At 43.4% G+C, this 23,801-nt stretch overlaps 1 protein-coding gene across 3 annotated transcripts in view; it reads right to left on the minus strand.

The window, feature by feature from the left end:
- Positions 1-23,375, minus strand: part of FHIP1A (FHF complex subunit HOOK interacting protein 1A) — a 272,404-nt gene extending 249,029 nt beyond the window's left edge. For all 3 annotated transcript variants that reach the window (XM_047798353.1, XM_047798351.1, XM_047798352.1), the window contains exon 1: positions 23,029-23,375. The gene's annotated coding sequence lies outside the window, so the exon portion shown is untranslated. The remainder of the gene's footprint in view (positions 1-23,028) is intronic.
- Positions 23,376-23,801: the final 426 nt, after the last annotated feature.

Consider the following 23,801-nt stretch of genomic DNA (forward strand, 5'->3'; position numbering starts at 1 on the left):
ACCCTTCTCTCCCAAATCTTGATATTATTGCTAGGCATAAAAAAAAAATTTGCATAAGGGAGCAGGAAAATATATCTGCATAAGTAAGAACTGTCTGCATGGAAGCAATATGAAAATGGAAGTCTTTACTGGCAGGGAGTAAACCAAACAAAAAGCCAATGAAAGCCAAAGCTCTGCTGCTCAGGTGAAAAAGAACACTTGAGAATAAAAGGTCAAGAGAACTCGAAAGTTCCCGGCTGCCTAGCTAAGGCTTCCCACCTCATTAGCTTACAGAGCTGCCTACTATTCTCAGAGCACCTACACCCTGCTGAGTTGAATACAGGTTTCTAGAGGTGAACAAGAGAGAAGCACGGTGCTTGGAGTTCCCGTTGTGGTTCAGCAGGTTAAGAACCCGTGTGGGTTAAGGACTCGACATTGTCTCTTTGAGGATGTAGCCTCACTCATTGGGTTGAGGGGCTGATGTTGCTGTGGCTGTGGTGTAGGCTGGCAACTGCAGCTCCAATTCCACCCCTAGCCTGGAATTTCCATAAGCCGTGGGTGTGACCTTGAAAAGAAAACCAAAAAGAGAGAGAGAGAGGAAAGCACAGTGCTCATGGTGATCTGAAAGGATCTGTGACAAACGTCCTGCTTGAACATAGTCTTCAAGAGCTGCTCAATAGCTGCAGCCATCGGTTCAGCTATCAGTTCTGCATCTCCAAAGGCATTCCCATAGATTAAAAGGCACAGACGTTTATGTGTGTTTGTGTTTCTTTTTAGCGCCTCACTGCAGCATATATGAAGTTCGCAGGCTAGGGGTTGAATTGGAGCTAAAGCTGCCGGCCTACACCACAGCTCACAGCAATGCCAGATCCTTAACCCACTGAGCGAGGCCAGGGATCGAACCCACATTTTCAGGGACACCAGTGGGATTCCTAACCCACTGAGCCACAACAGAAACTCCTATGTGTTATTTTAAATTCAGTTATTCCCTCTTAAAATCAATGCTGATTTAAGGTATAGGAGAGAGGGAGTCCACAAAGCAACTTTCTTCCAAAATTAGGAGGTAAAGGGGAAATAAAGACTACAAAGAGGTGAAGCAGTAGTGGCTAAAAAAAAAATATATATATATATATATATATATCAACAAAAATACTGAATACATAATCTTGAATGGCAGAACTTGGCAAGAATCCTTAATAATTTTCAGTGGACAGACACGGTCCCTGTTCTGTGATCTTTCACACTAACAGGGACTTTTCCTGAACACAGAACTCGGCATCTAAGGGATTTTAAACACTTGATAATAGTTTATTCAAGTCCCTATTACATTCTTTCCTGGTTAAAAAAAAAAAAATTGCAAGATGAATTTTGCCCATGGAGGACAGAAAGCACCGAGATGAAGTGAATGACTTCACAAAGTAATATGCATCCCTCTGCCTCATGGCCAGAAGTAAACATGAGACATCCTTACAGTGTCAAGAGTGACTTTGTACAAGATTTTCACAGAAACTGCAGAGCCCACACGTCCACAGGAGTGAGTACTGGCCCCTTCAAAGACTACCTGCTCATAGCCAAAAGCCCGCCAATGCCCACAATGTCTTAGAGCAACTCTTTCAAGGCTGCCTTCGTGTACATAACATTCTTTTGAAATGTTCAACTGTGACAAATTTGGTTCTTTGAAAGTGGAATTTGATATCTGTGAGTTGGAACTCCATTTGGGAAATAAAGAGAAACAGAAAGATGGGTATTATTTTTAATCGAAAGGACAAATGCTTTTCTTGTGTGGCTTGCAAATGACTTCCAAAGACAATTCTTTGAAACTATTCCAAACTCTCTCTCTAACAGCAGCAGCTATGGAACAAGCAGGCCACCTCCATACATGATCTCTCAGAAGGGCACATTCAGCGTTTCACGTATGCCGCCTTTGGTGCAGGCACTATGCGTTAATTAGGGAACAGCTCTATCTGATTCCATTTTTTCATGTTATTCATTCATTCAGCAAATTTTTATGGGGCATTTGATATGTGCTAGGTACTGTGCTAAGTCCTAGAGAGATAACGGTGAGCAAAACAGGTCCACTGCCTGCCCTCATGAAGACGATTTACGTAAGCACATAAATTATAGCCAATAAGTCAGTCCAATGGGAAGAAAAGACATATGGTGATGCAAAAGCCTATTAAAAATGATTAAAGAAGGGAGTTCCGTCGTGGTTCAGTGGTTAACGAATCTGACTAGGAACCATGAGGTTGCAGATTCGATCCTTGGCCTTGCTCAGTGGGTTAAGGATCTGGTGTTGCTGTGAGCCGTGGTGTAGGTCGAAGATTTGGCTCAGATCTGGTGTTGCTGTGGCTGTGTAGGCCGGCAGCTGTAGCTCTGATTCAACCCCCAGCCTGGGAACCTCAATATGCCGCAAGAACAGCCCTAAAAAAGGCAAAAAAAAAATTTTTTTAAATGATTAAAGAAGACAAGTAGGTGATACAAATAAAGCTTATTTAACACTTCATGAAGTGGACAGTCTCCTTTCAGAGAACCGCAGAACAGGTCGGAAGGCAGAAAACTTTGATGGAATAAAGAATAAAGAACAAAGAGGAGAAAGACAGAACATATCTGATTGGCTGGGCCACACAGGCAACCGTGTTTGGAGTGAGCAGACCGGAGCTGGCTTGGCCTTTGCGGACTGGCTGATTGGATATACTTACTGTGTCTCTAGTCAAGTAAAGCAGTTTTGGGGACCCCTGCATCATCCACATGTCAGTTGCTAGTGGGGACCCCTCCGGGACAAGAGAGGTTCTGTCTTGGGCCTAGAAAGTTAATTTCAACAAGCCTGTAAGAGTGAGACCCAGCTGGTGTCAAGAGGCTTCCCTGAATATGAGATAAAAGGAGTTGACTCAATAAGCAAAGGGGACTAGAGGGGGAGAGGTATGAAGATGGTGGGGGTGGAGGAGAATGACGTTCCAAGGAGAGCAAATAGCACATGCTAAGGCCCTGCGGCGTTTTAAAAGAATATGGGTGTGGTAAGAAATGAAAGGAAGACCATGGAGCTGAGGTCCTGAGAGCTGGTGAGAGCATGGTCAGAGATGAGGTCGCTGAGGTCAGAGGCAGGACTTCACAGAGGCTGGTACACATTAAAGATCTTGACTTACTTTTTAAGAGCAATGGGAGACAGGATGGAGAAGCAAAGGGGCACCATGAAATCAACATGTCACTCAACATAGGAGAGTGGACGGGGTAGATGCAAGAAGACCAATGGTTAAGAAGCTATTATCTACAAGAGAGGAGGGAGCTAACCCAGATGAGAGAAATGCATGGTTTTCAGAGGCACTAAGGATGTAAAAGCAGTGAAGGTCTGGATGGTATCCTATCTTCGTTATTTACTCAAAGAAATGCTTTGGTTTTGCCTAAGAATGCCTTATTGGTTAATTACTTGCACACATAAAAAACATCACACGAAAGTCAGACTTCTTTTTCAGTTGGATTTCTGCATCATATTTTATCTTCGGGCAGATGAAGAAGAAAAGGTAACAAAGAGAAAAACAAAACTGGAGAAGTATCTCCTTTTATGTAAAAAGGTATATTCCTGAAAAAATTGAGCGATACCTAGGTAATAAAAGAACCTGTATCTTAAAGATGATTACTGAGTAAATATTTCTTTCTTGCACAGAAACACACTAAAAAATGCAGAACAGATTCTCATGATGCTAGATCAAGTGAAATGTAAACAATTTTCTCAATTATTTCAGACCTATTTCTCCTTTATTACAAGGTACATAAATCAGGTGATTTTTACAACTCTAAAAGGAGGGAATGGCTGAGAGATTTAATAATCTCCATCAAGTTTTATAATAAGCCATTTAGTAAGCAACGAGAATGCCCAAGAGGCTGGCTCAGATTTACATCTATACTTCACCAATGACTCTGCCCACTTGGAAAAGTCATTTTTATATCTATATTACTAAAATGCACCACGCTAATCCATACCTTCCAAAAATACAGCTCTCCAGGAGGCCTAGGTCACGATGTCAGAACAATGTAGTGAGAAGCTCAAAACACAGTCAGCCTTGTAAACTCTGTGAACACCCATATACCACAAAAAGTGGAATTCTAAAATGAATTGGCCAAGTGTTCTCATGTCTGATGTAGCCAGGACAATTCTGCATCACACTCAGAACAAACACAAAGGAGGGAACCAGGTTTTAGGAGGCTCAGATATCAACAACAAATGTACCGGCTCAATTCTAATGCCAGGAGCTAAAAAAAGACAGTCTAACTCTGAGATTTTGCAAAAAGAATGTATACCACCCCTTCAAAATGCAGCTTTTAACTAGGAAACAAATTCAGTATGAAAATCACTGAGGAAAGACTATAAAACCACAACATGTTAATAAATTGACTTTAAAGGCTAAATGCACATTTCAACATGCTGCTTTTGGTGACTTAAGATAGTATTTTATCGGAGACTGCACATGAATTTGTTTTCCTTCCTTAAAGCAAAAATCATTAAGGAACTAAAGTATCTGTGAAGTAACGTGAATCACCTAAACCAGTGTCTTGGCAGTCATCACCCTTTATAACATATATACTTAAGCCTGACTTGGGCAGAAGGTAGGGGTTTTTTTGGGGGGGGGTTTGTTTGTTTGTTTGTTTTGTCTTTTTGCCATTTCTTGGGCCGCTCCCAAGGCATATGGAAGTTCCCAGGCTAGGGGTCGAATCGAAGCTGTCGCGGCCGGCCTGCGCCACAGCCACAGCAATTCAAGATCCAAGCTGCGTCCACAATCCACGCCATAGCTCACAGCAACGCCAGATCCCCAACCCACTGAGCAAGGCCAGGGATTGAACCTACAACCTCATGGTTCCCAGTTGGATTCATCAACCACCGAGCCACGACGGGAACACCCAGAAGGTGGTATTTTAAGAAATATACTTCTGACCTCCAGAGAAAGGCAAGGCTGCTGCATATTCCAGAGTGCTTTGCTTTCAATGTCCTTCCCTCACAACTCACCACATTCACCCCTGTTTTCCCAGGATGTCCTCCAAGTACTGCTGTCAGGTTTGACCCAGATTCCTAAGGAGACTTTTCTTTGCCCTGGGACCCAGTGCTCATGAAAGTCTGTGTGTGCCTTTTAAGAATGGGGTCTCCATTTCCCCCATTCCCATGGAGCTCCTGCGCAGAAGCCCCACTGGCCTTCAATGCCAGATGCTCCAAGGGCTCTTTCACCTAGTGCCAGATCCCCACAGGTGGGAGTTTGATGTGAGGCTCAGAACTCTCACTCCTGCAGGTGAGTCTCTGTTGCAAGACATGTTTTTATAACATTTTCTTAGCCTCTTTGCTGAAAACTCCATCTCGTCCTTCCTTACTTTTTCCCATCTTCCTGCTTGAGAAACAGTCACGGTGATGGTAAATGACTTGAGCTTAAGAACAAAGACCTAAAGGCATGGGTTATTCGTGGGGGGTCAGCTGAATGAGGACATAATACAATGGTCTAGGTGCACTGGACCTGTGCAGATTGGCACGCCATTTGCACAAGCATGATATGTCCTCTAAAGAGTAAGAGAAAGAGGAACCTCATGACCAAGTGGTTTATGAGTGGTTGTTAACAGAATATGCATTAGAAAAGAGAACCATGGTGCAAACCTAGGCACACAGGGTTGCCACAAATAGGCATGCCATTTGCAGAAGCACAGTGAGGATTCTCTGAAATGCTATGCATAGATAGCTAACTCAAATGCTAATGATTCTTAAATGCCTATAGTTTAGAGTAAAAAGTTTAATCATTTACCAGCTAAGTGACTTTTAAAATAATAATAAAAAAAAAACCTATATCCTGCACCTACAACCCCCTTTTCGCTTGATATAATCCTCAAGGGCACAATAAAAGCAGTGTGGTTTCTTGAGGCAGGGCTCTTGGTCCCTGAGACCTTGAGTCCCCCGGTTCCCACCTTTACTTAAGAAAAAAAAAAAAAAGAAATATACTTCTGATAGGTGGCAATAGCTCTTTAAGAAATGCTGTGCTCTGCCTTGGGTGGTTATTTTCAAATGTGGGCCTTGAAATCTTTCCAGCACAGAGGGGAGAAAGAGAAATCATGAAAAAAATCTCATTATTGGGAGCTTTTTAAGGAAACAGAGAATAAAAACAGATTAAAACTAGGAATTAAAATCTCAAGCCTTATAAAACGAAAAATAGTAATTCACAGGAAGATATTCATTACTACTGAACCCGGGAGTGTACCTACGTGCCAGGCTCCAGCTCATTTGGACGGTTTATGATCCCATGAAAACACAGTTGAAAGAGGGGCTCCCTAGTAAAAATGTTGACCCTTAAATGATTTCATCTGCTTGACAAAGATGCAGTAATAAGTTATTCAGCCCGCGAGTCTCCAAAGTCAACCACACTTCTTCACCCGCTCACCAGTATCTTAGTGAGGAAGAGAAAAGGGGGTTCTTATCCCAGCCTCAGGTCATCTTCAGTCTCTAAATTCCAAGTGAAGGGACATTCATTCGCACTTTACTTTTTGTTTGTTTGTTTGTTTTATGGCCACACCCGTGGCACATGGAAGTTCCCTGGCCAGGAAATGAATCAGAGCCACAGCTGTGACTTACACCACAGCTGCATCAATGCCTGATCCTTTAACGCAGGATCCTTTAACCCAGGATCCTTTAACCCACTGCACCCATTCAGGATTGAACCTGCCCCTCTGCAGCAACCCAAGCTGCTGCAGTGGGATTCTTAACCCACTGTGCCACAGCAAGAACTCCACCCTTTACTTTTCTTGAGAAGCACAAAGAAGTATGTCTGAAAAAGTGGTGAAAGCTTGCAGGATGAATATCAGATGCCTCATATCTAAATTTAATAAACAGAACAAAATTAAGGTTCGTATTTATCAGGGGTTAATATGGTATGTTCCAATTCTGCAAGGTACTGATTACTACGGCATTTTGGTTCACCTTTGTTTGTTGGTTTTCGCTTTTTATTACAGAAATTTTCAACACAAAGTGGAGAGGGTAAAATGATGAACTGTCATCGCTCAGCTCAAGAATGAACAATGTATAGCCATTCATAATCTTCCATTCCCACTCCTTGCCTCTGCTGGATTATTTTCAAGAAAATTTCATCTATCACAGCTAAGACGAGCAGGACAAAAAATGGCTTGCAAAGATGTATCACTTTCTAATTCCCAGAAGCTGTGAATATTACTTTAGAGGGCCAAAAAAATGTGACAATACCTTTGGACTTTTAAGGAGGAATTTATCTTGGATTATCCAAGTAAGCCCTCACATGTGTAGGAGAGAGCAGAGGGAGATGGGACACAGACCTACCAGGAGGAGAAGGCCGTGTGAGAGGCACAGAGATGCAGCCACAAGCCAAGGACGGCTTCCAGAATCTGGAAGAGGCAAGAATTCTCCCCTCGCATCTCAGAGGGGCCACAAGGTCTTGCCTACAGCTTGATTTTCTACTTCTAGCCTCCAGAACCATGAGAGAATCAATTTATGTTGTTTAATCCACCCAGTCTACAGTAATTTTGTTACCATAGTCATAGGAAACTGATACGTTATCATGCAATCTGCAAAACATTTTAGTATGTATCTTTAAGAATGACTCTTTTTAAAATAATACCATTATCATTCCCTTTTTTTAAAGTCCTCTAATTTGTCTAATAGCCAGATTTTGTTTGTTTGTTTTTGTTTTGTCTTTTTAGGGCTGAACCCACGGCACATGGAGGTTCCAGGCTAGGGGTAGAATTGGAGCTGTAGCCGCTGGCTTACGCCATAGCCACAGCATATACGGGATCCGAGCCACGTCTGCGACCTACACCACGGCTCATGGCAACACCGGATCCTTAATCCACTGAGCAAGGCCAGGGATCAAACCTATGTCAAGGATGCCAGTCAGATTCATTTCCGCTGAGCCACGACGGGAACTCCTAACAGCCAGAGTTTAAATTTCCCAAATTGTTTCATAATTTTATAATTCATAACTTTATGATGATTTAGCCAAACCAAGATTCAAACATTGTTAGGTCACTTAAGTCTCAATGCCACTTTAAAAAAATACTAAATAAAAATATAATAAATAAATAAAAACATTTATCTGACACTGACTTTGGGGGGAAAATAATAGTGCCTCTGCCTTCTTTGATTTTCTTGCATTTACTGAACAAATTGAATAACTCGTCCTATAGAAACTTCCACATTCTGGATTTGGCTGATTGCATCTCTATGGTATTGCTGGACATGTCTTTTTCCTGTGTTTCCTATAAACTAGTAGTTAGATCTAACGTCTTGATTAGAATCACATTCAGGTTTTTTTTGGCAAGAAATGTCAGAGATAGTTCTATATTTTCTCTACAGCATCAAATTAGGGGGCATGTTTTTACTTCTCTTTTTATAACGCTAAGATCGCTCAGTGGGTTCAGGGTATTAGCCTGACCCATCAACTATCACGTTCTCCATCAGCCTTTGACCTAATAGTTTTAGGAGTCACTGATAATCATTCACTAGATTATTTCATCAGGGGTAACAAAATGATAATATTTTCTTCAGATCATTCCATCTGTAATTATTAGCTGGAAATCTTCTTAAAAATGAGATTTTTGTCCCAACCATCTATCAGGTTACTCTGAAATACAGAGTTGGTTTTTTTGTTTGTTTATGTGGATTTTTTAGGGCCCCACCTGCAGCATATGCAAGTTCCCAGGCTGGGGGTCAAATCCGAGTTGCAGCTGCTAGCCTACACCACAAGCCACAGCAATGCCAGCTCTGAACTGCTTCTGCGACCTATATCACAGCTCACAGCAACGCCAGATCCTTAACCCACTGAGTAAGGCCAGGGACCAAACCCGAATCCTCAAGGATACTGGTCCAGGTCTTAACTTGCTGATCCACAACAGGAACTCCCCAGTTTTGTTTTGTTTTTTAATATATACAAGAAAAGTAAGGTAATTCTTGATAACATCTCATTTTTAAGGTAGGGCCAGGATAGGCATCCACCTCTTGTCTACAAAAAATACTTTGTCTGTGCTCAAATGAGTATAACTTCTCAAGTGGACTCAATTCAGTCCTCAAGTTACCAATTTAAATACTCAGCCTATTATAAACAACTTCTGCAGCTCCATACCAAAAAAAGCAAACAACCCCATCCAAAAATGGGCAGAAGATCTAAACAGATAATTCTCCAAAGAAGACATACAGATGGCCGAGAAACACATGAAAAGATGTTCAGCATCACTCATTATTAGAGAAATGCAAATCAAAACCACGATGAGGTACCACCTTACACCAGCCAGAATGGCCATCATCCAAAAGTCTACAAACAAGAAGTGCTGGAGAGGGTGTGGAGAAAAAGGAACCCTAGTACACTGTGGATGGGATTGTCAATTGGTGCAACCACTGTGGAAAGTAGTATGGAGATTCCTCAGAAAACTAAACATAGAACTACCATTTGTTCCAGCAATCCCACTCCTGGGCATCTATCCAGAGAAAACCACGACTCGCAAAGACACATGCACTCCAATGTTCACTGCAGCACTATTTACAATAGCCAAGACATGGAAACAACCTAAATGTCCATTGACAGAGGAGTGGATCCAGAAGATATGGTACATATACACAATGGAATATTACTCAGCCATCAAAAAGAACGAAATAACCAGCATTTTTAGCAACATGGATGGACCTAGAAACTATCATGCTAAGTGAAGTCAGCCATACAATGAGACACCAACATCAAATGCTTTCACTGACATGTGGAATCTGAAAAAAGGACAGACATAACTTCTTTGCAGAACAGATGCTGACTCACAGACATTGAAAAACTTATGGTCTCCGGAGGAGACAGTTTGGGGGTTGGGGGGATGTGCTTGGGCTGTGGGATGGAAATCCTGTGAAATCGGATTGTTATGATCATTATACAACTACAGATGTGATAAATTCATTTGAGTAATAAAAAAAATGAAAAAAAAGTTTAAATCTAAAAAATAAATAAATACTCAGCCTACAATATGAAACCTATTTTTGAAGAATAAGAGCCAGGATCCAACAAGGCTGTATCAATTTGATGTCCTTCATAGGATTTATGCCCTATCTGATCAATGCACACTCCTCAACCAAGCCCTTCAAACCACTCACTGTGAGTCTTCCTGATCCTAATACACCCCCACCTTCTCATTCTGGACTCTGAGCCTTTGGTTCAGTGCTCTGCACACCTGCTTCTCACCCTCAAACCAGTTTATGCTGTCCTCTGCCCCTCAAAAGTAAACACACCTCCCGCTCCTGCGTGCAGCACCCTCCTTTCTTGTGGGAAGGGCATAGTCTTTCTTTCAGGAGACTGTTCCTTTTCCCTATCCTATCTATGTATTTCTATGTGGGGCTGTCAATTTTTACCAAATCATTTGCGCCCCTGACCAGAGGGACCAGGGTGCCACCTAAGCAAGGTCAGCCAGAGGCATTTTTGGGATTTCGAGATGGAGACTAAAAAGAAGGTCAGGCTCTCTCTCTGGGTGATCCTTGGCTTGCTGGCAGCCCTGGCCACGTAGGGGAAACGGACTCAGAGAGAAGTCAGGATAAGAGACAGGGAGTCTGGGTGGTACAGGAGTTGCTAGTTTGGGCTTCCAAGAGTTTCTCATTTCTCCCACACTATGGCCCTGTCAACCAAAGAATTCCCTTTCTGCCATACAGTTCCAATTTCTATAATTTACAACCAAAGGACTCCTAATATAATCCCCACCGTGATTCTTAAAGACCATGACCACCGTGCCCTGTACCTTTCTGGTTTTCGTGCTTACATTCAATACAAATAACACTTCATTGCATGTCCTGGATTTTTTGCACGCCAAACACAAATAGGTCACCATCTTTTGAGGCCTTGCAGACAAATATCTTACACACCTTTTGAAAGACTCTTCCCTAAACAACCCCTAGCACAGTGCTAATCTCTATCAGTACATAAATAATAACCACCATGTGTGGATTATTACATCTGTGTTAAACATTTCATACATGTTACCTTATTTACCTTATTTAACCCTCATGGCAACTTCCTGGGATGGGCACTATTATCTCCGCTTAAAGAAGCTAAGGTTCATCGTAGGAAAGTAAGTAGTCCAAAGACACCCATTTACTAAATAGAAAAGCAGGCGTTTGAACCAGATTTGCATCCACATTGCATCCTCTTTCCACCATGCTCATGTTGCCTCTTACAACAATAACTACTTACTACTAATTAACTTCCCAGAGAGTATAACTGATCAAAGACCTCCATTTAACCCCTAACTTTCCACTAACCTCAATGTACATGGGGAGTTCCAATTGTGGCTCAGCAGGTAAAGAACCCAACGGAGCATCTGTGAGGATGCAGGTTCCATCCCTGGCCTCGCTCAGTGGGTTAAGGATCCAGCATTGCCTCTAGCTGCATGTAGGTTGCAGACATAACTTGGCTCTGGAGTTGCTGTGGCTGTGGTGTAGGCCGGCAGCTGTAGCTCCAATTTGACCCCTAGCCTGGGAACCTCCTCATGCCACAGGTGTGGCCATAAAAAGAATAAAATTAAAAATTGAAAAATAAAAATAAAATGTTTAAAGTACATGTCCGTCTACCATTAAAAAAAAAGTCATAAATTAATGCATAAATACATGAGCTATCAGAAAATGAGTGTCTTTACAAAGTTGCACTCTCTGGGTTACTTTGCTGTACAGCAGAAATTGACAGAACATTGTAAATCAACTGTAATAAAAAATTTCTTTTAAAAAGTTATACTACAATTTCTCCCTAATTGCTCCTGGCAGCCTGAGGGCTAAATGCTGGCATTTCTCTTAGAGTAAGGGGTAAAAGGAATGAATATTTAAGACCACTCTGCCAGAACAAGATGTATACATCTCCCCTGGTGGGGATAATTCAAAACAGCAAAAGGAGATTTGTGAGCACCTGTCAACGGGTGACACATCTTCAGCTCTCCATGTGCTCAGAGGAATACTCCCGTGTCATCATTAGACACTAATGGTTATTGAGCACTCCCATGGCTTGGAGGTAAGAACAGGAGGCCTTTGGGAAGAAAATGGCTCTGTCGTCTTAGCTCCTCGAGAAGGGCCAGGAGGACAGTAACGGCAGTTTACTGGCAGAGAACCTGAAAGTCACCAGCTCTCATCTCTACCTGGTCTACATCCTTCTGGCCAACTTTTCCAATTCCACGCTTGTGTCTCCACTTCCTGCTGAACAGGTCCACATGGAACCCCGGCTGCCCAATGAATGCTCAGGCGACAAGAGTGTTTTGGCATCTAGCCAAGAACTTTCCGTTAAAAAGTCCCATAGATGGGGCTGGTGGCTGTTTCTTTGTTTTTTCTTCCTTTCTCATTTTTACCACATTACTTGAGGACCTGATACCATATACACACTCTTTTCTGGAAAATATGGTTGTTCCTAGATGGCCAGAAACCACTGTCAATGACGCATGCTCCTTATTTATAATTTGGCAGCAGCACAAAGGCGGGGGAGGGGGGGTGCGGCGGGGGGGGGAGCAGGCCCAGCGCACATTGAAGAAGGACTGTGGCCACTGACAGGACCAGACCTTCCGCTGATGGGACAAGACTTTGCTAACATGAAGTCCCTGGTGACAGACCGGCCCTAAAGAATTCATTGCCATCACACACTCACAAGCACTTCAGATGAGATCAGATATGGGACAGCGATGGATGTGCGTATTCCAACAGCCAAGGAATACTAAAGCACTCCTATTGGAGTTCCCGCCGTGGCTTGGCAGAAACCAATCTGACTAGCACCCATGAGGATGTAGGTTTGATCCCCGGCATCACTCAGTGGATTAAGGATCTGGGGGTAAGTTGCAGATGCAGCTCGGATCCCACGTTGCTGTGGCTGTGGTGTAGACCAGCAGCTGTAGCTGTAAATAAATACATAAAGTGCTCCTGCTACTGACGTGGCGGTTACAAAGGCACAGACCTAGGGAACAGGTAGCTGTGCCATTAGGAAGTAGGTCCGGATAGAAGGGACCGTCAGAAACAAGGAGAAAAAAAGAAAGAGAGGGCCTAGAGGATTCATGAGAAAGCCTAGACAACAAAGAGGACGTGGGGGTGAAGGGTTTCAGGTTAGCACATTCCTATTCAATTCAACAAACGCTGCACAGCAGATACTACGTCTTGCGACAAAGAGCCAAAGACAGTCCAAACTAATACAGCCAAGATCCCTACCCCCTCATGGAGCTTTATGTCCTTATTTGGGGAGACAGTTGATCAACAACACACATAATAAATAAGTAAACTGTAATCTGTTAGAAGGTAAGTGCAGGAGAACAGAGTGGGGGGATGGAAAGCGCAGAGGGCTGGCACTACTCTGAGACTGAAAGACACGCCAAAGAGGGAGTTGAGCCACGAGCCCAACTAGTATCCACTGAGGATGCAGGTTCAATCCCTGACCTCACTCAGTAGGTTAAGGATCTGGCATTGCCATGGGCTGTGGTGTGGGTTGCACATGCAGCTCATATTCCAAGTTGCTGTGGCTGTGATGGAGGCCAGCAGCTACAGCTCTGATTCAACCTCTAGCCTGGGAACTTCTGTATGCCACACGTGAGGCCCTTTAAAAAGGAAAAAAAAAAAAAAAAAAAGGAGGACCAAAGAGCAAAATGAGCTCAGATTTCCAATGATGTTCTTCAAAAACTACAATCGATTGCAGGAGAAATGAGGAAAATCGCACAGAGCTTGAAGGAAATGTGCATAAAATTCGACAAATCCAAGCTGCCTAGGGACATACAGCTTACTTTCCATATTTCATCCCCTTCACCCTTGTTCAAAATTATTGACGCAAATATGCTATGTAACATATTTACAGAGGAAGACATGAAACGACTCAGCCAGACGCAGGGCAAAGGGAATTATACGCTCTCTCTCAAAGCAGATGAGAGCAAAAACTGTTACAAACCTGTACCTCAGGAAAGGGCTAATTCAAAAGGACTTTAAATATGACTCTTTTTTTTTTCTTAGGAAAAGTTGGTTCTAGGTCAAGGATAATATATGTTTCATTTCTGGTAACAACTCCAAACAACTGGCAGTGTCTCCCTGGAGCACTGCACTGATAAAGAGCTCTGGGTCCAGTGGGAAGTGAACTGGACATTTCTGCCATGGGCTCAAGACAGGGGGCTGAGACACAAGGCCCACACATGCCTTTCCTTCCCTGGTAGAGTCTAGCGCTTTTACAAAGAATCTGTAAACACTCACTGGCCACCTGCAACGTGAAGCCAATGCAAGAACTATGGAGAATTGGAAGTGCTTGGTCCAAGGCCTAATGGAGTTTATAACTGGGAGGATGAACAACCATATAAAAGAGAACACTAGAAGGCAGCAAATGACTCAATTCCTAAAATTTCAGTATAGATTATTCAGATGCCAGGAAATTTCTACAAGAAAAGATAGCCAAGAAAGGCTTAATGGAGGCCAAAGGCTCTGACCTGGGCTTTGAAGAACTCACTTAAGCAATTGGAAAGAGAAGGAGCCCAGAAGAAATGGAGAAAGAATGGGCAGTGTGCTTAAGAAGGAGAACAGATCAGCACAGCAGCCAGAGCAAAGGATGTGCACGGGGCACCAGATGCTAGATGCCTTGCATATTAGTCAAGGATCTCCAGAGAAACAGAACCAACAGGAAAGAGATATATAAAGGAGGGCTGTGTGTATTTACAGAGACAGAGGCAGAGAAACATATAGAAGGTTTATTATAAGGAATTGGAGCAAGCGATTATGAAGGCTGAAAAGACCCAAGACTTGGAGTCAGCCGCTGGAGAAGTGGGACAGATGACTATATAGTTCAAGTTCAAGTCCAAGTCTGAGGCCAAAGGCAGAGAGATGGATGCCCCAGCTCTAAGACAGGCAGGCAGAGAGGACAAATTCTCCCTTCCTCAGCCTTTTCAATTTCGGTCTACAATGGACTGAATGAGGCCCACCCAAATGGAAAGGCAATCTGCTTTCCTCAGTTTAGCAACTCAAATGTTAACCTCATCCAGAAACACCTTCACAGGCACACCCAGAGGAATGTCTTGCCAAACCTCTGGGCACCTCTAGGCCCATCAGGTTGGCACCTAAATTCAACCATCACACGTTAAGCTGATTCACCCTAGGAGGCACCAAGGCCCACAACTAGTGAAGGTGGCAAGGCTGTACTGGATAAAACCAAACTGATAATGGCATGAAAACGCATTGCAGAAAGAAAAGCTGGAAACAAAAACAAGGTGAAGAACATTATAACTGCTCACGTGATAGTAAGAGGCAGACCATCAACGAAACACATGTACAGGATTCTCTTCAAAATAAGGTACCAGGCTAGGTGATTAAGATGAGTTACTCTGGTCACCCTACAGTTTAACTTGACATCAGGATCCAAACTGGAGGGGCAAGCCTAGGATTGCCAAGGTGAGCAACGAGGATGCAGATGTGAGGACTCCCCATGTAAGGAAGGGAGCCAAGCTGAGAGTTTGTTCCTGGCATGCCCATCCTGACAGAAGCTGGCAGCACAGCCGGTTGAGTCAGCCAGACTTGAGTCAAAAAGCCTCATCAAACTGACTCGCTTTCTGATTCACTGTGGAGGAATGACCACTCCTAAAACATGACAAAGAGGTAGAATTACTTTATGGGGGAAAAAGAGGGAGGGGGCAACACAACCAGCCCCCAGACACCTAAACAAGTTACGAGCTGATTCATCAAGAGCAACTGTGGGGTCCACTTTCCAAATCAAACATACTAAGTCCTCAACAGTGAGAAGTGAAGTACAAGGAAGAAACTCAGAAGGTTTGACTTAATCAAGCTGATAAGAAATTAGCCTTAACCATTATGGTTTGTTTTGTTTGTTTTGTTTCGTTTTGTCTTTTGGTCTTTTGTCTTTTAGGGCCGCACCTGCAGCATATGGAAGTTTCCAGGCTAGAGCTGTAGCTGCTGGCCTATACCACAGCCATGCCAGATCCTTAACCCACTGAGCAAGGTCAGGGATCAAACCCACGTGCTTAAAGATACTAGTCAGGTTCATTAATTACTGAGCCACAATGGAAACTCCTAACAATCAAGCTTTTAATACAACTCAAGTAAAGAGATTGTTCAGTGTTTCCTGAAGCAAATCAAGGTCAATAAAAGTCCCGTTGTCGTAGTTCCTATAGTGGCGCAGTGGTTAACAAATCCGACTAGGGACCATGAGGTTGCGGGTTCAATCCCTGGCCTTGCTCGGTGGGTTGAGGATCCGGCGTTGCTGTGAGCTGTAGTGCAGGTCGCAGATGTGGCTCGGATCCCACGTTGCTGTGGCTCTGGCATAGGCCAATGGCTACAGCTCCGATTAGACCCCCAGCCTGGGAACATCCATATGCCGCGGGAGTGGCCAGAAATTGCCAAAAAAAGACAAAAATAAATAAATAAATAAATAAAAAGTTAAAAAAAAGTCCTGTTGTCACATTTTTCATAAGCATTTAAATTACTGCAGCTTGCTTAAAGTAAGCAAAAGTGTAACCACTATACAACATACACAAACAAGAGAGATTGTAAATATTCAGCTTATCCAAAAAATGACCATGTTAGAGAATAGGCAATAGTCAAAACTAATACAATAGATACACTGCACCTTCCCACAAAAAAAAAAAAAATATTCAAGAACTGTATGCAAACTATGAAGCTTCCCCTGTATCCTAACAAGTTCTTATTTTATTAAGGACTTTTTCATACAAAAAGTATCAAGAGGAGTTTCCTGGTGGCGTAGTGGTTAAGGATTCAGTGTTGTCAACTGCTGGGGCTTGGGTTCAATTCCTTGCCCGGGAACTTCTGCATGCCATGGGTGCAGCCAAAAAAAAAGATACCAAGAAACATTTTTCTTAATAAATACCAGCAAACATCATCCTCTTTTCGAGGATGTACAAAGTATTCATGCCAAATGACCTAATGATGATATTTTTAAAGTGTAGCTTATATCACTTATGCATGAACACATACACACTCATGTGTGTGTGTATGTACATATATATAAACACATACAAATACGTACAGGTAGGGTTGTGTATGTGTGCACACTTATATTTGTTAATATATTTTTATATTCATTTTTATATATTACAAAGAAAATCATGAACTCCAAGTACAAGTTCCGTGAAAACAGACAAAATAGAAGATACTCATCTTGAAGAACGAAGCATAATCTAATTGGATGGTTATGAACAGAGCTTAGACTCCATGAAAATATTAATCAACTCTCTACGATGGTCAATAAGAACTTAGCCACAGGAATTCCTGCAATTTTCCTGCTTTCAAGGAGCCCAAGTTATGAAATTTAGCCAAGGTATCTTATTTCACATTTTCCACACACAGATGAGTGAAATCGGTTCCTGGGGCTTCCTACAGGCCTAAAGATCCTAAAATTGACCCATGACCAATATTTCAACAGAGATAAGTATTAACACAAGAAGAGGAACTAAAATATACTCACTTGGCAAAACCTAGTTGATTCTCTGAATTCCTTAATGACATGCCCTAGAATAATGCTAAGAAAAAAATTTTTTAAAACTATGTTCTATAAAAAGTAATTAGCAGCTCATCCAACAACTGCAGAGTATTTTTATAGCTGTTATCAATTACTATCTTCTCTTGGGGAAGCCATTAAAACCAAAAAGAACCTGAAATGTGAAGAAATGGGGTGAGCCTTAGCTAAAAGCTCAGGGCCTTTTGTGACCATGACCTCTTGTTTCAGAGTCTTGCCATGTATTGATAATTTCTATCTTCGGTCTGATCCGTTCAAAAAGAAAAAAGCTATTCATATAGTTTAAAATGCACAGACATGACTGGAAGACATGTAAATTAGAGAAGTTTAACACTTTCATACCTCTGACACGTTCCCAAACCTTTCCAACACAAAAGATGTACACAAGTGCACAAAGTTATTCTTTAAGGATGCTCTGTAAAGCACCGTTCCTATTAAAGAAAAATGGGAAACAATCCAAATTTCCAACAAGAGTAAATTGTTTGCATAACCTGTGATGCAATACTGGACAGCCGGAAGGCTCTGTATGTTTGGTCTTGGAAACATTTTCAAGATATATCAAGTTAAAAAGAAAATCCGGAGTTCCCGTCGTGGTGGTGGTTAACGAATCCAACTAGGAACCATGAGGTTGTGGGTTCAATCCCTGGCCTTGCTCAGTGGGTTAAGGGTCCAGCATTGCCGTGAACTGTAGTGTAGGTCACAGATGCGGCTTGGATCCCGTGTTGCTGTGGCTCTGGCGTAGGCCGGTGGCTACGGCTCTGATTGGACCCCTAGCCTGGGAACCTCCATATGCCATGGGAGTGGCTCAAATAAGGCAAAAAGACAAAAAAAAAAAAAAAGAAAGAAAGAAAGAAAATCCAAGGGGAAAGGTGTTTCGTATTACCCCACCCATAACTAACAATGGCAATAGTAAATATATTTTAACATAGGGAAAGTTGGGGGAAGATTCTCTAGAATACAAGATAACAGCGCACTTTAACTGTCAACATTACGTATCTCTGGAATGTTCGAGTGTTGAATAACATGTACTGTGTGCATAATCAGAAAAAATAAAGTTTAGGAGTTCTCACTATGGCTCAGTGGTTAATGTACCAAATTAGGATCCATGAGGATGTGGATTTGATCCCTGGCCTTGCTCAGTGGGTTAAGGATCCAGCGTTGCCGTTGCTATTGCCGTAAGCTGTGGTGTAGGTCACAAATGCGGCTTGGATCCTGGTGTTGCTATGGCTGTGGTGTAGGCCAGTAGCTCAAGCTCCGATTCGACCCCTAGTCTGGGAATCTCCATATGCCACTGGTATGGCCCTAAAAAAGACCAAAAAATTTTTTAAATAAAGTTTTAAGTTACTGTTATAATCGGAAGGGAAGTAGGAGAAAACCTTACTTATAAAAAGGGAAATCCCGGGGTGGTAAAATTTTTTCTATTATAGTTCTAAAATATCACCTGCCTCTACTGATCCTTTGAAAGAAAACTGTTTCCTTATTCTCAAAACTTCAAAATCAAGCAACACATAGATATTGGAAGGGCCCCCTCAGCATCTCCAGTTAGTAATAGCTTCTAGGGATAAAAGTTTAGCCCAAACTCCTATATTCATCAGATTCAACTGAGCAACACTCTCCACTCATGAAGAGTTGCAGACAAACTGCACAAGTGTCTCTGTCTCTAATTAAAAGCTATTAGAGAATGAACACCACCACCACCCCTAAAAAAGCAAGAGATTCTGCAGATGTGGACACTATTTGAAGCATTTTCATAATGGAAATATGAGGAATCAGAGATAACTACCTACTCTTGAATCCACAGTTCTGTAACCTATTCAAACTTGGTAAAAACTAGAGAGAAAGGGGAAGGGAGAAGTGCCTGGAAAGATACTGAGGAATCGCAAGCAAGGATGGGGGGAAATTTCCACCTGCCTGGGGAAGAGTGTGAACCTGTGCCGGGAGAGGTCTGTTCTCCACAGTCCCATGACCTTGGCAAAACAATCCAACTCCTCTACCTCAATGTCCTCTTGCAAAATGAAAGAACTGGGAATAAAGAATCTCTGTGGTCCCTTTCGGCTCTAAAATTTGGAGAACAAAACTTTACTCTCTCCTTGCCAAAGGATATCTAAAAAAAATAATATACATGTACAGAGTATAAAGCTTAAGGTAATTGGTTATAAGGTACGTGGGCAAAAACAGCAGGTTCCTGCCTGGCTCTTCTTCACCCTTAATTTCCATTCCCCCAGAGAAGCGCTTTCAATGCCTGGAGATGTTTCATCTAATGATTACTTCCATATTTGTAAAGCACATGTTTAAATTACCATTTTCTGATTTTTTTTTTCAATTTTAGACCCTATCAAAAGTTCCTTATTCCAACGATTGGGGCATTTATTCCCCCATCCCACCCCCCAGGCAGCAGCTATATTGTTGAGATGTGAAGGATATAAACACTACATACACACACACATATGTATCAGCATGTGTTTCTATACAGTCCCGTTTTCAGTGAGCACACATTTTAATTTATGAGAAATAAGATCCCATTTCACATCCAAATACTTCACAAAATGCAACAGAAAAATTAAAAGCCTGGCCTCTAAATCAGAAATCCTGAATTCAGGTGTGAGTCCACCACATGTAGAAACAACATAACGCACCTAAAATTCCTTATTTTCTCTGAATAATCTCAGCTGTTTTCATCCTGTGTAATCTGAATATAATAGCTCCAACTACAAAATGGCAGTTAACATCACAAAGCACAAATATGGTACCTGTGAAAGCACTTTCGTTACTCATAAAGCACTATACTTTTCTTTTTTCCGCCTTTTTTTTTTTTTTTTTTTGCTTTTTAGGGCCGCACCCGAGGCATATGGAAGTTTCCAGGCTAGGGGTCTAATCAGAGCTACAGGTGCTGGCCTACACCACAGTCACAGCAACGCCAGATCTAAACCACATCTGTCACCTACACCACAGCGCAAGGCAACACCTTTCCTTAACCCACTGAGCAAGGCCAGGGATCAAACCTACAACCTCAGGGTTCCTAGTCAGATTCGCTTCCGCTGTGCTATGATGGGAACTCCCATAAAAATGCTACTTTCTAAAAATGAAAAATAAAATAAAATGAAAAAGGAATTCCTGTTGTAGCTCAGTGGAAATGAACCTGACCAGGACCCACGAGGATGCGGGTTCAATCTCTGGCCTTGCTCAGTGCGTTAAGGATCCAGCGTTGCCTTGAGCTGTGGCGTGGGTCGCAGACGAGGCTCGAATCCCACATTGCTGTGGCTATGGTGTTGCCCAGCAGCTGCAGCTCTGTTTCAACCCCTAGCCCAGGAACCTCCATATGCCTCAGATGCAGCCCTAAAAAAAAAATTTTTTTTATTTTTTTAAATGTTACTTTCTGTGACTCTCTTCACTAAGAGATCCTCATAAATGAAGTCCTTGAAGTTACTGGTCACTCTTGAGTGCTGTTTTCCTTACACAGGCTAAAAATGAAAAGTTGGAAGTGACAGAATAAGAGTGAAGCAGATGTAAATCATGTTCCAAGGCCAGACTCTGAGGGTCCAGCTCTTTAAAGGGCCTATAAATTGCCCTACAAGACAAAGGCACATAGAACAAAGATGGAACATCTAAGCTGGAGTCATAAAAAGCCATTCTGCTTTATATTTGCAGAGAGAAGGGGCTTCATTATCCAATTTTCTTTTTAAAAGTAATACAAGAACGTAATTTCAAAAGTTACTCCTCAGGCTTCTGCCAAGGTGTACCTCTATATTTCTGCATACTTTTACATCTGCTCTTTGACATGAAGACATAATCTACTGACTTCCTATTATGGCAAAAAAAAAAACTTTACAAAGAAAGCGTTTTAAATCAAATTTGGGACTTATCGTGAAGAACTGTCCAGCAATGCATTACTGACACTATAGTAAAACAGTCCTTTCATTCCTGGTCTTCAAAGTCCTATATTAAAAGTGACATAACCATTAGTGTCTCTATTTAGAGGCAAAGAGGAAGCTAACTGGGTAGTTAGGCCTAGATTATCAGACCACTCTAAATCTCTCGCTGAATTTTGTTTAGTGACACTCGGCTTCTCTTGCTCTCTCCACCTGCCCCACACAGTTTAATCCTGTCCCCAAGGCTACAGGACAAATGACAGTTGGGAAGCTAAACTTAATTTATTTCAAGACAAGCATGGACACAATTCTTAGGAGCTCTGCAGAAAGGGATTAACTGGAACTAAAAGACACCAGACTTTAACTAGCTGCAAAGTTATCTAAAGCCAATAAGCATGCTGCACTGAAGAGGAAATGTATGGCCTCTTCTGCTTAATCGCTGTCCAGAAAAGACCAGTTAAGTTCTCCAAATGTGGACCTGGACTGTGGGATGCTACATTTGGACAGTTTCAGGGGAAACTTCCTGTCTGATGCCAAGGGTACGAGTGAACTTGAGGTCAAGCAGGTGACCCTGCCAACCAGGCATGGTACATTAAGGAGAGGAAATCTTTTCTCGTGCTAATCAACAGGATAAAGGTGATTAGGCAGGAATTATTTTTCAATGACCTACATAATTTCATCAGGGCTGCTGTAGCTATTAGCACAGCACAGCTGACTTCCTAAAGAGATGATTGTGACAGCAGGACCCTTCCAGAAAAGGCAGATAGTGGACCCAATCTACAAGGAAGCAACAACTGGTGAGCACTGTTTACTCCTCAGGGCTGTCTCTCCTGTTTGGGGCTCCTTCCCCCACTGGGAACATCCCCCATCCTGGAAGGCTAAGGCTGGGCCTCCTGCTGAATGGTGGAAGACGGGTCTACTAAGAATGGATGGGTCCAAGTGGGTGGGACAGAGCTGGGCTATTTCATCGAATCTGTCCACGTGATTCGCAAAGTCCCCAACAAACAAGGCTACCGCTACCACCAACACCTTCCTCTGGCTGGGCTTGAAGTAGGACAGCAGCTAGCTCTACTCCCTAGCAGAAGTGGAATTAACAAGGGACCTTTGTTAAGGTCAGAGCCGGACACAAACACACGCACACACGCACACATCATCAATAACCACAACTTGAACGCAGTTTCATTAGAGACCTGGATGAAATTGAGCAAGAGCCACCCAACAAGTAAGTCCTCACACCAGAAAAGTGCTGCAAACCTCAGGCTTGCACCGCCTCTGCCTTTTGTGGAAAAGCAAGGAGGTTGGGAGAGGAAAATTGAGCCCCAGATCTCTTCGCCTTTGCCAGTTTCTCCCGTAGGACCCAGCTCTCTGGCCCCAGGGACCAAGGAAAGGGGTGGAGAGCTCTGATGCTATCCTTCTCAGTCAAAACAAGCTAGCTTTCCCTCCCCCCATTAGTCACCGAGTAACGCCCGGTCCGAAGCTCTGGGAGCCACCTTCGAGGGTCGCAGCGCCTTGCCGATACACTGATCTTGTTTGGGATATTCCCAGCAGGGCCCCATGCCAATTCCGGCTCCTCCCGCCCATTTGAAGAATGCAGGGAAGGACGCCTTTGCTCTCCCCCTTCTCATAATCCCGAAAACAAAAGAATCCCTCCAGCGCAAATCTCAGATCCGCACGCCAGGTACCTGACAGGGACTCGCCAGAACTGTCCGGGGACAGAAAGTTTGTGCCGACGTCCTGGGGACGCGGGGCCCCAAGCCACCAACAGCGCTGGATACCACGAGGAAGGGGGAGCGGACACCTTGCCCGGTCCTGGACAGTCGTCGGCACCGGGGCAGTGGTGGTTCACAGCTCTTGGCCCGGTTCCTTCCTGTCCGATCCAACTCAGGAGCGAGGTCCCGGGAAGAAAGTGCCAGGCGGGAGGTCTCAACGCAACTTTCCGCCGGCGCGTCACCCTGTGCTGGAGCCTCGCTGTTCAGGGCTCCTCCACCCCCCCCCCAACCCCACGCCCTGGGCAGCACCCGGCGGGCCAAGCTGGGGCGGGGCCCAACCTGCAGGGTGGCCCAGGGGAGCCTGCGCCAGACCCCGCCCCCCCTCAAGTCCCGCCCCTCAAGCCCCGCCCCTGCCCCCGGGGCACGCGTCCGCCAGGTAGTTGCCAAGGTGAAGGAGGCGGAGCCTCGGAGGGAGAGTTTCCACCGAAACTTAACCGCCCAGGAATGGAGGGCACCTCGCCCTTCGGAGCTTCGCCCTTTCACATACATGAACACACACACACACACACACACACACACACACACACACACACACACACACGTTTTACAGTTTCAGAATGTCACCCCTTCACGAACACACACACACACACGGTTTAGTTTCAGAATGTCACCCCTTCACGAACACACACACACACACACACACACACACACACGGTTTACAGTTTCAGAATGTCACCCCTTCACGA

This window comes from Phacochoerus africanus, chromosome 10 (genome assembly GCF_016906955.1).
Source record: "Phacochoerus africanus isolate WHEZ1 chromosome 10, ROS_Pafr_v1, whole genome shotgun sequence".
NCBI classification, from domain to species: Eukaryota; Metazoa; Chordata; class Mammalia; order Artiodactyla; family Suidae; genus Phacochoerus; species Phacochoerus africanus.